The sequence below is a fragment of the Falco rusticolus genome, chromosome 7 (genome assembly GCF_015220075.1).
Source record: "Falco rusticolus isolate bFalRus1 chromosome 7, bFalRus1.pri, whole genome shotgun sequence".
Lineage (NCBI taxonomy): Eukaryota > Metazoa > Chordata > Aves > Falconiformes > Falconidae > Falco > Falco rusticolus.
Window position 1 is genome coordinate 22,776,569 of NC_051193.1, and position 15,180 is coordinate 22,791,748.

Consider the following 15,180-nt stretch of genomic DNA (forward strand, 5'->3'; position numbering starts at 1 on the left):
AACCGAGCGGGGTCTGACAAGGAGGGAGGACAGATGTTAGAATCCCTAAAAACCGGTTCATGTTTAAATGAATAAGATCTGTCCCAAAAGGTTCAAATTACCGCTCCTTCACTGGGTAATGCTTAAGGCATTCACGTCTGCAACACACCATGGCATGTTCACGCATGCATTACGGTACTTCCCTTAAGAATAATTTCTCAGAAAAGAACTCAAAGGATCGATAACCCTTTGGAAATGTAGAACTGGCCTCCAGTAACCAATTTTCAAATAAGATAATGGTTTATTCATATTTCTGCACTCCGCTTGATGAATTAGCTGGAAATGTAACTACAGTAAGTGCAGCTTTCTCACTGCACTACTAGAATGTCCCACTGTACCAAGGAGTAAATTGGCTGCGTTAAAATTTATAAGGCATGTAGCTGCAGTTTGCCAATAAGGTTTTCCTTGCTGTGGTTCCTAAAGTAAGATATATTCCAGCCCGACTGCAATATTTGCCCCTGATCTCCTACGAGGGGAACACGTGGAGGCCACACAATTAACTCAAAGAACAGCACCCGTGGCTGCAGCCGTGTCAGCGGAGAACCCCTCCAGAGGGAACGGTTGTTACTGACCCTTCAACGGCACAGTAAGGGAACCTGCCCTGTTCTTCGGGGGGGCTTTTCTTTCTCCATCACGCTCCTGAGAGGCACTGTTTGACTTTAAAGAAGGCATCATCTCCACAGAGACGATGTTCCCTCCTTCTCAGGTGTCTTCTGAAAAAATAACTGTGATCAAGCTGACAGATGTCATATCAAAATTAAGAAAGGTGGTCGGCAACTAAAGTAGGATTTGAGTAATACAAATTCTACGTAAGGCAAGAATGTGGAATGAAACAGGGATTATTCAGAGGATCCTTCTGCTCCTCCTGTTTTGAAGGGACAACTGTGTTATATCTTAGAAATGCTTAAATCATCCCAGCCATACAAACGAAGGAATTCAATCATAAGCCATTACTGTACGTTTACACAGCAGTCCACACAGGATGTGCTAAGAGAGCTACCTCTGCCTTACAAAAATTAAGGGAAAAGGATGGTCTGTAGCTTAAGTACTGGAGGAATTTGAGTGATCTGAATTTTGCCATGTATGTATCATATACCCTATAGCAATTCACTTTTCCCTCATCAGCAAAACAGGAAAGAGATTTTCTTCCACACAGAACGCCTGTGGGTATTTGCACGCTGCTTAGCACAAAGGTGTCCGTTTCTGTCTGCTGCTACTTAACAGACATGTTAAGAACAGTCAGTGCTGTGCAATGGAACGGAAGGGGCTCCTCGCCAAAGTGACCCCCAAAAGCACCAAAAACCATGCTTAAACAGAAACACGTTTTTTTCATGAAGGACTGCTCAGCAGATTTAATTAAAGACCTGTAGCTTTTTAGGTTTGATTTAAATTTGTATTATTTAAATTAAGCAAAGAGTACCGGGCATACAGATTTAAATCAATATTAACTCCTTAGGTTGATTAATGAAAATACCTAGGTACTTGTTAGTCTGAAGTTACGTGAAACCTGTATGGTTTGAGGTTTCATCACAAACTCTCAATTTCAACTAGTCTTTACTAAAAGCAAGTTAGGATAAAGATTTTTCACCCAATGCAAAGTTTCCTTGTTTGGACACAAACACGTTCTCTGATTCTCAAGTTTTCCTTAGATCTTAAAAAACAGAAATTCAGAAACTGTCATGTTTTAAAAAAGGAAAACCTAGGTTAAAGTACAAAAAGCATTGATATTATTTTTTTCAAACACAACTGATGCAGACTCACTGCTCTCCTAGCTCAAGCACCTCCAGCCCAAGTAACAGTGAGGAGTAAGAACGTTTGGTCTTGACATAAACTTAAGTCAGTTCAAACATGAATGAGGCCAGCCCGTGCCACTCAGGATGAGTTCCACTCACTTCTCTCTCCCATCGTTCAATAGGAAGCCACCCGGTATTTTCACCAATTCAGTGATTTCAGTAACTTTCATAAACTACACTCGCTTTTGAACAAGTATGTACATTCTAATGAACCTTCTTGTACCAATGGTACCTTGGAATTTTTTATTACTTTACCTTCCTGTAACTAATTATTAGTGTAGACCCAGACATAGCGATGTGTAAAATACATAATAAAATGGGACACCGAATCTGAGCTGGTGGAAAACAAGGAGCTAGTGGGGAAGCACTGTAGCAGCAAGAACAACTGTCAAGGAAGATTACTCTAGCAGCAGTGTTTGGAGATTGCGTTTGGTAAGTCTGATGGCAGGCTGCTGCTGCCAAGTCTTGAAGCAGTATCTCTGCAATATAATCTACAAAAGTATGAACGGAAGGAAAAGTTGACTCCTTTTGCTTGGACACTAGTTCAAGCACTTCATCACCCACCTGAGCACATCCGCGGTTTCAAGTAGCAAGAACAGTTTATTACCATCCCAAACCTCCTCTGCCAGAAACTGTAAGCTGAGGGTTACTTCTTTTTATTTATTTTTCTATTGCTAGATTTATCAAACTCCTTTTTGGCAAGAGGGAAAGAAAGAGAAAAGACCACAGAACACACCTTGCACACGGGCCACGTATGTGCTGTTACAAACACTACTGTGACAGTGAAGGTGCACCAGAGAGCTGGAGAGTTGAGCCCATGGATAAGGTCATGCACTTCAATCTGCTTTGTTTAAGTGTACAATGCATTTCCTGATAAAAGTGAGATGAAAAACTGTAAAGCTGTAAAAGCTGTAAAAACAGAACAGGACTTTAGTTATAAAGTCTGGCTAAAACTACTGCTTCACGGAAGCTGCCTTTTGTTTTGGCAACTTGATATCAAAAGGGGGCAGGGATTAAGCAAGAAGAGGCTGTTGGCCAGTATCTGCAGAATCTCACTGATTCAGAGGCAAGGAGCCCCAGTTCAAACCCATGTTCTGCCCTTTTCATGTTAATTGGAATGAAAAACATGGAAACTTTAAGTCTGCCACATGTACTCCATACCCCACCAAGCATTCCTTAGTCAGAAAAGGCTCAGGTTTTACCAATGATTACCTGACAAAACAACACTTTTGAAAAAAAAAAATCAAAAACATTTCACTGCATTCAACTTCCACCAAGGGGCATAAATAAATGTTAAAGTCCTAGGAAGCTATATGGCCAGGGAGCCACCGTCAACTAATCAATTAAGCAGGGAAGCCTCCAAGAACAGTGCAAATCGCTCCCCTTGCCTGGCATGTGTGAAGGCTGCAGTCATGCAAGACCCTACCGCCAAAGGAACCATCCTGCCCAAGCCTCTTGTCTCATCACGTTCACAGTCCCTGCTGATGTCCAGCTGCTCTACAAGCAGACAGAGCAAGGCAGGGAGCTGCTGCCGGCACCCAGGAGCAGCCCCGCTCACCCTGCCACCGCGCATGGCATGCCACAGGTCGCACCCTGCACCAAAGGGCCGGTCTCCAGCCCCGAGTAGACATCCAGTGCCAGGAATTTCCTTAGTCAGAGCACCCAGACTCGCAAGGCAAAGACTCATCTTACAGCTAACCTTCACCTTGGCTACTGTGATTTTCTCAGCCAAGATCTCTCTATAAGGAACACAACCACGCTCGTTGAGTGCAACCCCCCACGACTACACTGCAGAAGCACCGAACTGTTATTGTTTTCACTATTATTGTATCCTTCACTGGCAGGGGAAATGAGAGATGCAAGTACAGTTGGAACTTATTTTATGCAGCATACACAGCAATTATATTCAGAACCTCAGAATTATATAATGTACCTAGTGCTTCGTTAACACAGACAGCTGGTTGGAGTCTGTCTTAAATCTACCATGGCAAAGAAATTAAAAATTATGGCTGTCATTTGGTGCTCACTTGCTCTCAAAAGCTAAGACTCCGTGGCAGAGGCAGCCTCTCATTTCAAAGGGTACAAACACCACCAGACAGCCTGAAGTACTTCTCGTTGGTTTTCATTTTCATACATATCCTAAACACCTCTCAGGAGAGAGGCAGGAACAGATGGGACAGTTGTATTTATGCCTTTAGGAATCATCAATCACAAATGGAATGGAGACTGCAGCCATGTGTCGAATCCATTAATTGATTCATATTTCTGCCTCCTGATTTTATCTTTTCATGCAAACCCTGGAGAACTTAAGAGAATTAAGCTGCTACAAAAGCCCCAAACTTGCCTTAAACATTCTGCTAAAAGAGTTTGTTCTGTAGCACTGAGAGCTGTTTGTGTAAAACACCGTGGGTTTCAGGAGGTTCTTGGTTTTTGTTCTTTTTTTGCAAGCCATGCATCTTGTTTGGTTGAGACCTTCTAAAGAGACATGGCACTAATGTTGCTTTGTTCGCTTCCTTGAATTCTCTCTGGGGACATAAATTTTGCCAGCAAAATTCCAGGAGAAAATATTATTTTATGAGTGCTGATTGTGGGAACGAACACAGTCATTTTTGCATTTAAAAAGTCTAGTGATACTGTAGGTTTTATACATTTTTGTTTACTGAAAAGATGACAAAAGTAGTAACAACATAGCACAGGAATTCCTGACTTCTCCTTTTACATACTTACAGTGTGGGACAACTGTTCACTGCATTACCCGTTCCCCTGTAACATACCGCTTCCCCCCCGCACGTGTACCCGCTGCCCTGGTTTCAGCCGGGACAGCTGATTTTTGCCGTGGTGCTGGTGGGAGCTGGGGTTTGGCTCTGGTGTGACAATGGGACAGCAGCCAGGGGCCCCGGTTTGTGGAGTGGGGCACGGGGACTGGGGCGCGACACGGCCAGGACCGGTGATCTGGACTGGCCAAAGGGATGCTCCATCCCACGGGACACCGTGCCCTGTACAGAAGCTGGGGCAGGGGGCTTGGCTTGGGGTCAGGCTGGGCATCGGCCAGCGGGTGCAAACAATTCTGTGTTGTGCATCACTTGTTCTCCTTTCTCCCTTCCCTTTGGATTTCATTCCTCTGCCCTTCTCCCTCCTTTTCATTATAACTACCATGATTATTATTGTTGGGTTTATTTTATTTCAAGTATTAAATTGTTCTTATCTCAACCCTCGAGTTTTACATTCCTTTCCGATTCTCCTCCCCATTCCCCCTGGGGGGGAGTGAGGGAGCAGCTGCGTGGTACACGGTCACCGGCTGTGGTTAAGCCATGACACCCAGGAACACCCACTCTGCCTGCCCACGTCCTGGTCTTCCTGCAATTTCCTTCATCCCGTAAAAACAGGCTCGTGCAGACAGCCTTCACTGAGAGAGTTTGTGACCGAGGAGAAGAGGCTGCAAGGCACGGGGCAAAACACAAATGCCCCATTTCTTAGCCCCGGACATTTAAGACAGATGTGGTGCTGCCCATGGCCCAGCCTCAGCCTTCCCTACCCCTGCAGGGCACGCCGGCTTGGCCCGTGCCTGCTCCCCGGTTCCCAGGGCTCCATCAAAGCACCACAGGGTAACGCTGAAGGACCTCCCAGCCACCTTGAAGACTGTCACAAAGCAGCAGCTGGTGTCCCTCTCCGCAAAGCAGCCCAATGCTTTGCCAAGCACTGACACGCTCAAGTACACCACGAGAAGACCTCAAAGGCAGGGAGAAAAGTCTTTGCACAAGCGTTAAAGGGCGAGCACGCCGCTCTACCTTCCCCCCAGGCACCATGACTAGCTCACACGGCGGCCAGGACAGCCACGAAGGGGAGGGGGTGGCTCACTGGTATCGTACGTAGTCAGACACACTCTGGATTTCTTGTTAACCACGGAGCCTGCACAGCCAAGGACCGACGCAACACCGTTTCTGCAGCTCCTAATGCATTTTCATTGAACGCTGCAGAATCAAACGGCCTCAGCTTCCCAAAACTTTCCACCTAGGCTAAGAAAAAAGCAGAGGAAAGGAAAGCAGGTCTGCCTCTGACACCCGAGTTGGCAGCAGTGAGAAGTTAAGCCATTTGCTTCATTTCACATGGGGAGTTCTGTGGCTGATCTTAAGACTCAAAACTAAATTTCACAGCTCAGATGTCCAAATTTCCAACAACTCCACCAAAAATCATATCTTGAAGTATATCTCTGAAATGAAGATGAATTGGATCATAAACAGCAGTATTTAAAACGCACACAAGATAAGCTCAGAGGCTGACACTTCCAATTTTTATTTTTTTTTTAAAGTAATGAAGTTTGTTCCCTTTCAGAAATATTTTGGACAGCTGTAGAAAAGCCTTGTCACAGATTCAAGACAGGCTGTCCTCAATTGTGCTACTAGCTCAAGAGTATAAACAATAGCAGCTGCAAACCATCAGTTATAATATAATTTGGTAGGACATCAAATCTGTCCATCGTTAATAAGAGAACTTATCCTAGCAAGGAAGATAACCTATTATTCGCATTGCTACTATCATCTAGGAGATCTGTCGCTGAATAAGACCACAGAGACAGTACTGCTGGGTGGTTTGGAGTCCATGTCCAGAAGCATGCTTTAGAGGAACACAAGTTCAGCTTATTTAACTGTGCAGCTCAGGAGAGGATGTGGAAAGGACGTGGGGAAGAGAGAAACCGGACAATCCAGAATAACAGGATAACTTCTTGCTCTTTTTTCAAAGTTTATTTTTAATACGGGTTCTGGAGGGTAACGTTCTGGGGCAGAATGTGACTTGAGAGAATGACACGAGTGCAGCCAGCCCGTTCGGAATGCCTGAGCGCATAACAGCGGCATTGCTACGGAGCACTGGAGTAATGACAGCCTTCAAGCAGCTATCTGCATAGCTGCGGGTTTATATGAATCTTCCCCTGATAGTCCAGGAAAACCCCATCACTGAGTAGCTGTCATGAAACACTGGAAACATGCAAACAAAACACCGAGATGACAGTACAGGCTACCTGACTGCAGCCAGGCTCCCTAAGGCCAGGGTGGGGAGAAGGTCAGGGAGCCGATTCTGTCATTTGAGCAGAGCAAACCACTTCTTCCCCAGACACCACACTCACATTCCCTTTCTGCATGGTCAACCTATTTCTTTATGTTCCATTCATGTTCAGCTTAATTTCATTCATTAAAGAATTCTAAAAAAGAGGATTTTCATCTTCATCATCATCACTATTATTATTATTATTGGTAGTTGTTAAAACTTGAAATTCCCATTAAATGGATGATACATTAGAACACGTTGACACATACACTTTACACTGAAATAGGTTTTCAAGAAGTTCTTTGAAAAGTTAGTGAACCTGGAAAAGGACAGTGCTCTGGCTTTCTGCCCATCAAGAGGCGACACTCAGTCCCCTAGATGAGCCAGGACAGTTTACTTTGGAACAGATTTGCAAGGGATTTTAGGCAGCAATTTCCCACTGACTTTAGCAGTAATCAGATTCCTACACACTTGACAGAAAATAACACCTTAGTCTTTCTGTACTTCATTTCCCGAAGTCTGTAAAATGCAGGTAGTGCTACTGGAAAAATGAAATAAAATTGTAAGGGGTAAGCACACAGTCAGACCTACAAATTTCATGCCTCTAGCCATCATCAGAATTGCAATGATAATCATTCATATTTTTATTCACTAGGTACTCCTGCACAAAAACACATGACCAGAAAGGCAAATGAAATAAAACCTAACAGCATCTCAGCCAGTCTTTTCCCTGCCTAGAGGCACATGCAGACCGCTGTGCACACAAGGCAGTTTAACCCTGCTTTTCACGGAGCATCTGAAAACTCAGTAGAGGATCTGAGCATGTAGCTGGAATTCCTTTTGTTTCCAGTTTGGGAGCTGTTTGCTGGCGGTGAGAGGCCGCTCGGCTCAGCAGGGCCAGCAGCACATGGCCAGGGGTGCCACCACTGCCTACTGCACAAACCAAAACACAGCAAGACTTTCTGTAGAGGAATGAAGCTGGGTTAATTACCATCGATAATATACAACTGTGGGCTGGCTGATGTGGGTAAGGTGCAGCTGTGGCTGGTTCTGTTAAGAGGTTGGGCAGCCAAGGAAGAGAGAGAAGAAGTAGAGAGGAGAGAGAGAGTGCACACTGGGTGAGGAGAGACCAGGAGAAGGCAGCAGGGGGACCGGCCTGAAGAGTATGTTGGTATGAGATGGTAAAAGACCTTGTTGCAGCCAGCTATTTTTGAGAGTGCTGTGACGTTTTCCACACAGTTGGGTTTTTTTTCATTATTTGAATGGTGCCATAAACATCTATTATGCTTTTTATATGTTCACTTTTACCTACAGCAGGTGTAGGGAGGTGAAAATTCCTAAAAAGGTGACGGTTCCCTCTTCCCATTTGAGAAGAATGGGACACAGCAATGCGGAGTACGCTGAGCCACAGCGGTACGGATGCGGCAATACTGACACCGGCACAGCTGCTTTGCCTGCACCAGATGGGAAAGTTCATTAAACTGCAGTGGACACAAGAAAATGCTTTCCAGCGAAATGGAGATGACCTTCCGTTCCCCTTGATCCTCTCCTCCCTTGCATGTTTTGTTGTTGCTTATTATGTTTTAACAAGGTTATGCTGAGCTCTTCCTCGCCTACTTCAGCTCTTGCTCGGATGCGCACATCCCTCAAGATGGAAGCAGAGCTAAAGAAAATGGGGCTGGCACGGCAGCCAGCTGGCTTTAACGGTGTGATTACCTTCCGGGCAATGTAAGGGCCTTGAAGGAACCTCCTCACACCAGAAGCCTCAAAGCCATGCGATGTAGGAAGGCAACAAGACTCAGCCCGATTGCAACTCAGAATTATATTACGCACCAGGAAGGTAAAAGACACACTGGAAAACTTTCACGTTTTTGAGTGATCCAATTTAAACTGCTTCCTCCCCACGTACTGAGGAAAACAGAAACACCTGGGTGCTGAACTCGGATCGGACAGAGAGTGGAACAGCCTCAGGCATGTCACTTCATCCTACCTTACAGCAGCGCCCTGAAAGCAGCAGCTGTACCCATGCGACAGAACTAGATGGTTCCAACTCACGTTTGCATCAAATTACAAACACACAATTCTGATTTAAGATAATTTTCTATAGAAGAGTAGGGTAAATGTTTCAGTCTCGCAGCATCCTTCCCCACACCCCAAAATGCACTCTGTGTATCTAAAAGCAAGGTTTGGGGCACAACAACGTACACAAGGCACTAAATAAAAAACACCACCTTACTATAGGAAGGAGCTTACAGGAGAACTGAAAAAATGAGCTTTCACAATATATAACAGTGATCACCATTTGAATAAACCTATGATTTTTGTATTTCTCCTTTCTTCTTCCCATTTAGGACATTCAGTTCTGGGAATGCAAGCCTAAAAGCATTTATTTCCTATTACAAAGCCTACCCCAAAGACAAACAACGCAACTCACGTATGTGGTTGCTTGTGCTTAGGAAGCTGAAACACAGCTTAGAGATCTAATTTTAGGTTTACTAGACTTTGAAAAGTTTGCCAGTCATTGGCTCTCTTTCTCTAATGAGATGAGAAATTATGTCTGCTCCTTCAACAGCAAGGATAAAAAAAATGACACCCTATCCAGTGTCATATATTCTCTGAGCACTGAGTCAGTGTGCTATCTTTAACCCTGAAAACAATTTTATTTATGTTTACTGACAGCAATCAGTTACTTCACAGTCTATGTCATAAATCAAGTCAGGTTCACCTTCTGTTAGCATCATACTGTCCTTTCTCCAGTGAACGAGCTTACAGCATCCTTTGCTTTCATTTTGCATAGTCTACAGTTAGAGGCAAGTACAAATCCTAAAAATATACTATGAAATCATCATATCTACATTCTTAAGTTAATATACATAAACATAATCACGGAGAATAGTGTGAATAGTGTCTAGCTAACCTGAATGCAAGACTTCTCTAGATTTAAGAGGTTGGTTTATTTAGTTTCAGCAAAGAAGAGTCATTTATTCTCAGTTACAACAATTGTTTTTATGTCAATGGTTTTGTTCATCATGCTTTTTTGCCACTATTAAATTCAGGCTGGTTTTAACTGGCAATCTCAAGCTTAGAAAGTCTGCATCTTATTACTTTTCCATCTTTTTCACTTCTATTTCGTTTTCTTGAAAAAACTACCCTAACAATCTTATCCTTTCATGGTTGCATTTTTGTTAACTTTCAAAGGAAAGCCCTTGAGAATTGTTGCTGAATGCCTTTCTTAAAAAAACTCAGGCCTGAAAAAGCTGTTTTCCTCTCAAATTTAAGTGATTAGAGCAATTGCTCTACTGCATGTAATTTATCAAGCTAAATACTTTCCTCCCTCTTTCCTTACGCTTCAGAGATGACTTCGGCTAGTTGTGATTGCATGCTCTTCCCAGCAGAGAGGACAGGAGCCTGGTAGGAACTTCCTGTACAACCCATTTGTACACTCTCAGCTCATCTGTGAAACACAGCTCACCCAAAGGCTGTGCAAGGTTCACAAAATACATGCATACAAGTACTTTCCTGGAAGCTTTTTGTAGGAAGCCTGCGGTCACAGCCAGAAAGAACTGGAAGCCTTTTGTAAATGTATTATAGCAATAATTTGTAGTATGGTTTATTTTTTGAAGACTAGGGGTTTTGTACACTAAACCAGGATTTGGTACAGCAGAAACTTAACCTAAGCAGTAAATTAATAGTATGTCCAACAGCACGATATTTACAAAGAAACTAGAGTACAATAGCTGAAACAACAAAACAGAAATCCTGCCACGACAAGGTCAGTGAAGGGAAAGTATCTTGCTGCTTCCCTACGACTTAACAGAATGAAAGTTAAAAAACCCCAAACCTTAATCTGTTAAATACTCTACTGACATCTCTTATAACTTCATAAAGAGCTTTAAAAATAAAACTGTCACAAACATCACTGTACTTTGTTTAAGCTGCAAATAAAAAGTGAGTTTTGTTTTGTTTGGGATTTGGGGTTTTTTTCCCCAGACAAAGCGCAAACAAAGTGGCTACCTCTCCTAAAGCAACTATACAGAACCTAAACTGTGACAGACACCAGATTATGGCAGAATAATCTAAAACGTTTCTTAACAGAGCATTAAACAGGAATCTTGCTTGGCTACTAAAAAGTAGATAATTTCTTCACATGTGTCAAAGATACAGAAGTAATTCCAGTTCACAATATACTATGGCTCTCTTTTGCGCCTTTCGCACAAGATTATCATAGAAATACCACTAACTTAGCACAACCCTGTGATACAGACTGAAAGAAAATTGTTATGATATGAGAAATAACTAACATGACTTCATTTCAGGCTCGCTAAGTGCTCAGGCAGTGTCAGGGTGACTTCTAACCAAACCAGTTAATGTCATAGAAAGAAGTACCACTACTCCAACAATCTGCTACTTTTTAAACCTAATGAGCTGCTACTTTATATAAAGAGAGGGAAAAAAAATCAGCTGCCACGTTTAAATACACTGGCATTTTCACCCCCAACGCATGTTTTTACTAGCTGGTTATACAGTACTCTAGAATACAGTGACTTTACAGGGTAAGTTTCAATATTCATGACAGGGAGGTGCTGAGCACCTTTGGACATACCCCATCTCTAGATAACATCGCTGTCTGGCACCTTTCATCCACAGTTCTTTACAGCTCATGCACAGGTAACCAACACATCCTGGCCGCTGCCAGAGGAAAGTCAGAACGGTCAAGGAACACGGACTCAAACAGAAGGATCCACTGTACTGCAGCAAGTAGAGAGCAAATCAACTACTTGAAATTCAATGCAAGATTTAAAAAAATCTAGTGTTTCTGAGCAATGCTATTACAGGCTATCAATAAAGTAACATGTTATTTGCAGTACAGCCAGTGCCTTCAACACCATTTTGGGTCATTAGCCCTGAGTCACAAGAAACCGTGCCACCTACTGAATCATCACTGGCATCTCCTGAAGCTGTTAAATGTTTTTTGAAACTTCCCAACCACGCAAGAACAAGCAACATGGCCCTTATCAGCTCCCGAGGCTGACGGAGCAGAGTCTGCGGTGAGCACGAGCACGAGCCCAGCGATTCTGGCAGGTTCCTCACAGCCTGGCAAGCACTCTGTCTCAATGATCTCAGTAATCTGACACTCAAGAATAAAATGCACACGATAAAAATTTTTCCCCACGTTATCTATCACACGTAGCTTTTTAGACTGAACGTCAGCTCTCAGAGTGGCAATGAACAGAGTCCAGAGACGCAGGGAAGGTCACAGCTGACTCACGCTCAGCAGGAATAGCTGACTTGATAAGCTGTTCCCTCTGCTATGCAGCAACACCAGCGCGTGTGCAACCTACACGCAGGAGGTCAGCACACTGTACCTTTGGGCTTAAAGGTCCAAATCCAGCTGGATATCAACGGAACATAACATACCTGGGAGCAGATAAATTGTAATAGGGCAACAGTATTTTAAATGGTTAAATGATTTTCCTCCTTCCCCATATATGAAACAGATGGAAATCATGCTGGCATTTTAATTGAGATATTAGGAAATCATCTGGAAGTCCAAATTCACAAAGGGTTGCTGAAACTCCCCTTTCACTGTTCTTTGTGGATTCTTCTGGTCTGCCAAAATAAGCAGTGGAAGTTGCCTCCTCATTTTATTTAATCTTTACTACACTGAAATAAACAATCTCCTCCAGCAGCAGGATAGCACAGAAGCTACATTATTTGTTCCCTCCGCTCTGCCTACATAGCAAACAGACAGGTCACTGGAAATGCTCTTTGTGAGGACTGTAGGTCCACAGAACTCAGATATTGAGGTTAAAACCTTTCTCACAGAAGCTGTAGATTCTGTAGTAAGGTTACAAGTCCTGGCTTCAGGATACACAGTCACTCACTCGGGGGGTAACTGAACCTGCCTTATGGGCAGCCCAGAACAGGCCAGTGACTCCAACCCAAACACTCGGGCACTGGACAGAGAAGTCCGGCGATGTGAGTGATTTTTTTACGTCTCTCCTCACCAAAGCATCACTGTGCATCACGCTCAGCTATTACAACAGGTTTTCACTCCAGCTTAAAACTGCTGATGTAGAGTTTTAACAATGATTAATAGATGTCACCTCAGCCAAATTAAGCTTGACCATCAGAAGTATGTGCAAGCCCTATTCTGCATAAGATGGTAATAATCTGTCCAATGCTTTATCATTGTTAGTCCAGTGGTGAGCTGCACTATGTTTATTTTAAGTGTATTTTTACTCATAAGTAACATTTTTCATTTCAAAAGCATGGAATGAATACCATACAGGGTCTATTTTCTCAGCTGTTCAAACTTCCACCTGCTTTCTACTGCAATGCAAAGTGGAAAAAATAGTTTTATTTTTACAGAAATGGCAAAGCAAAGACTTGGATTAAGCCTAATATTCAGTGATTAAAGATGCTACTGAATTTGAGTTTTCTGAGCAATACCCACTGGGGTCACCCAGCTCTAATTATACTTTCAAAGCCAGATATGGACTGAGGAGATACACTAAGATCACTTCCATCATCAAGATGGATGGTGGTAATAAGGAATTCCCTTGAAAAAAACACATGACTTTGTTACTAAAGTAGGGCTAAGGCTAGTTCTAAATAACCAAGGCCAGTTCTTCTCAGTTACTGTAGGTAAAGCAGCTTTGTTATTAGAAAAAAATCCCACAAACAAACAACAAAAAAATCTCAGTATCTTCTCTGCACTTTCTGTAAGAAATCAAAGATTTTGGAAACAGTTGAAAGAACTAACAGGGAAATCTGTTTGAAAAGGAAAAAACTTAAGGTTACTCACTCTGCTAGAAGGAATTAAAAATTCTAAAAATAGTGACTGCATCAGACAGGAGATTACAACCATCGGGAAGGTGACCAAGTACCAGATGCCAAAATTGTTTCAGCAAAAGATTCAATATACATCAAACACATGACATAGAAGATTTTTGTAACAATAAATAGTAATAGAGGTGCTGGTTAGTGCTCAATAATTGAATTTATATTTTGCATCAAAAGCAAAAACTTGTTTTGTGTGTGTTGTAGGAAAAAATAATCCAAGGCTATTCTTCAAGATTTAAAGAACTCATTCCAATTATAACTTAATCTAAGAGCAGAGTTAAGGTTCAAGTCTGAGAAAGCCCAGTAGTGAACCATTCCTATAGACAGAAAAAACAGCCCTGGTGTGAAGATTCTGTGCGATGTGTGTTAAGGGTAAAACTCCCAGCTGCAATCACACTGCTCTGTTTACAGGGAGTCCACCTAGCTGGATGACAGCACTTTTTATCATGGATTTCCAAGTTCCTCCCCCAAAGAATACCTCAGTTATCTCTGCTTTTTGTTTTCATTACGTAAACAAATATTACCAGCTACACTGTCAGAACAGCACTCGTGCCAGTCCCAAGGTCCCATTACCAGCAGTAACGTGTGTGAAGCATCGCTCAGACCAAAAGGCTCCCCCTGCCTGGGTGCGCAGGGCTGAGCCTGCACGCAGGGAGCTGCAGCGGGGTACGGGAGGCATCACAGGCCAACCATGAAAGATCTAGCTCAATGTTCATCACGAAACCGCTATTAAAAGAAACCCAGGAGACAACTCAGTGATATTTAAGTAGTGATATTTAAGCACCTACAGCAGCAAATTCCTCAAAGTGAAACACAGACCATCCTGATATGCATAAAAATGTCACAGCCTTGCTGTAAAATTAATTTCCACAGTCTAAGCCTGGTCCACTCATATTCAGGTCACCTTCTGATTAACCAGGCACTAACCTGGGCTTCTAGGAACTCCTGAGGCACAGGACCCCACAGAAAACAGCCACGCCAGCGCTCTAGTTTCCACAACTTCAGCAAGCCCTACTTGTTTTTCCTGTCAGAAGAAAAGCTCTTACAGTTTTAAAGACGTGCCAGCTGCCTTTCTCAGTGGCCACCATGCTGCATCAGCAACAGTCTGTCTGTCTTTCCCAAAGCAGCAGATTTCAAAGTAGCACATGAACAAAATTCCTGTTCCTCATGCAGACTGAAAGACTTGGGTTTGAGTTCCTATGAAGATGAGTTCATCAGACTATGCATCTCGTATCCGTGCAAGATCTCCTGCCTCTGCAGACAACTCGGCACAGCCAGACAAAAGCTGAAGCTACAGATGAGCATCGCTCATCGTCACCGAGGCAGGCAACTGGACAGGCAGGTAAGGCTGGCACACTGGGGGGGAGGCAGAGCCCCTTTCCTACAGTAAAATAATAATGAAGGGCAGGGGCAGACTTCCTTACCCAGACACATCACCCCAATAATAACACTACTAGTA

At 43.2% G+C, this 15,180-nt stretch overlaps 1 protein-coding gene across 6 annotated transcripts in view; it reads right to left on the reverse strand.

Moving 5' to 3' along the window:
• Positions 1-15,180, reverse strand: part of DAPK2 (death associated protein kinase 2) — a 54,222-nt gene that overhangs the window by 27,144 nt on the left and 11,898 nt on the right. The window lies entirely within an intron of this gene.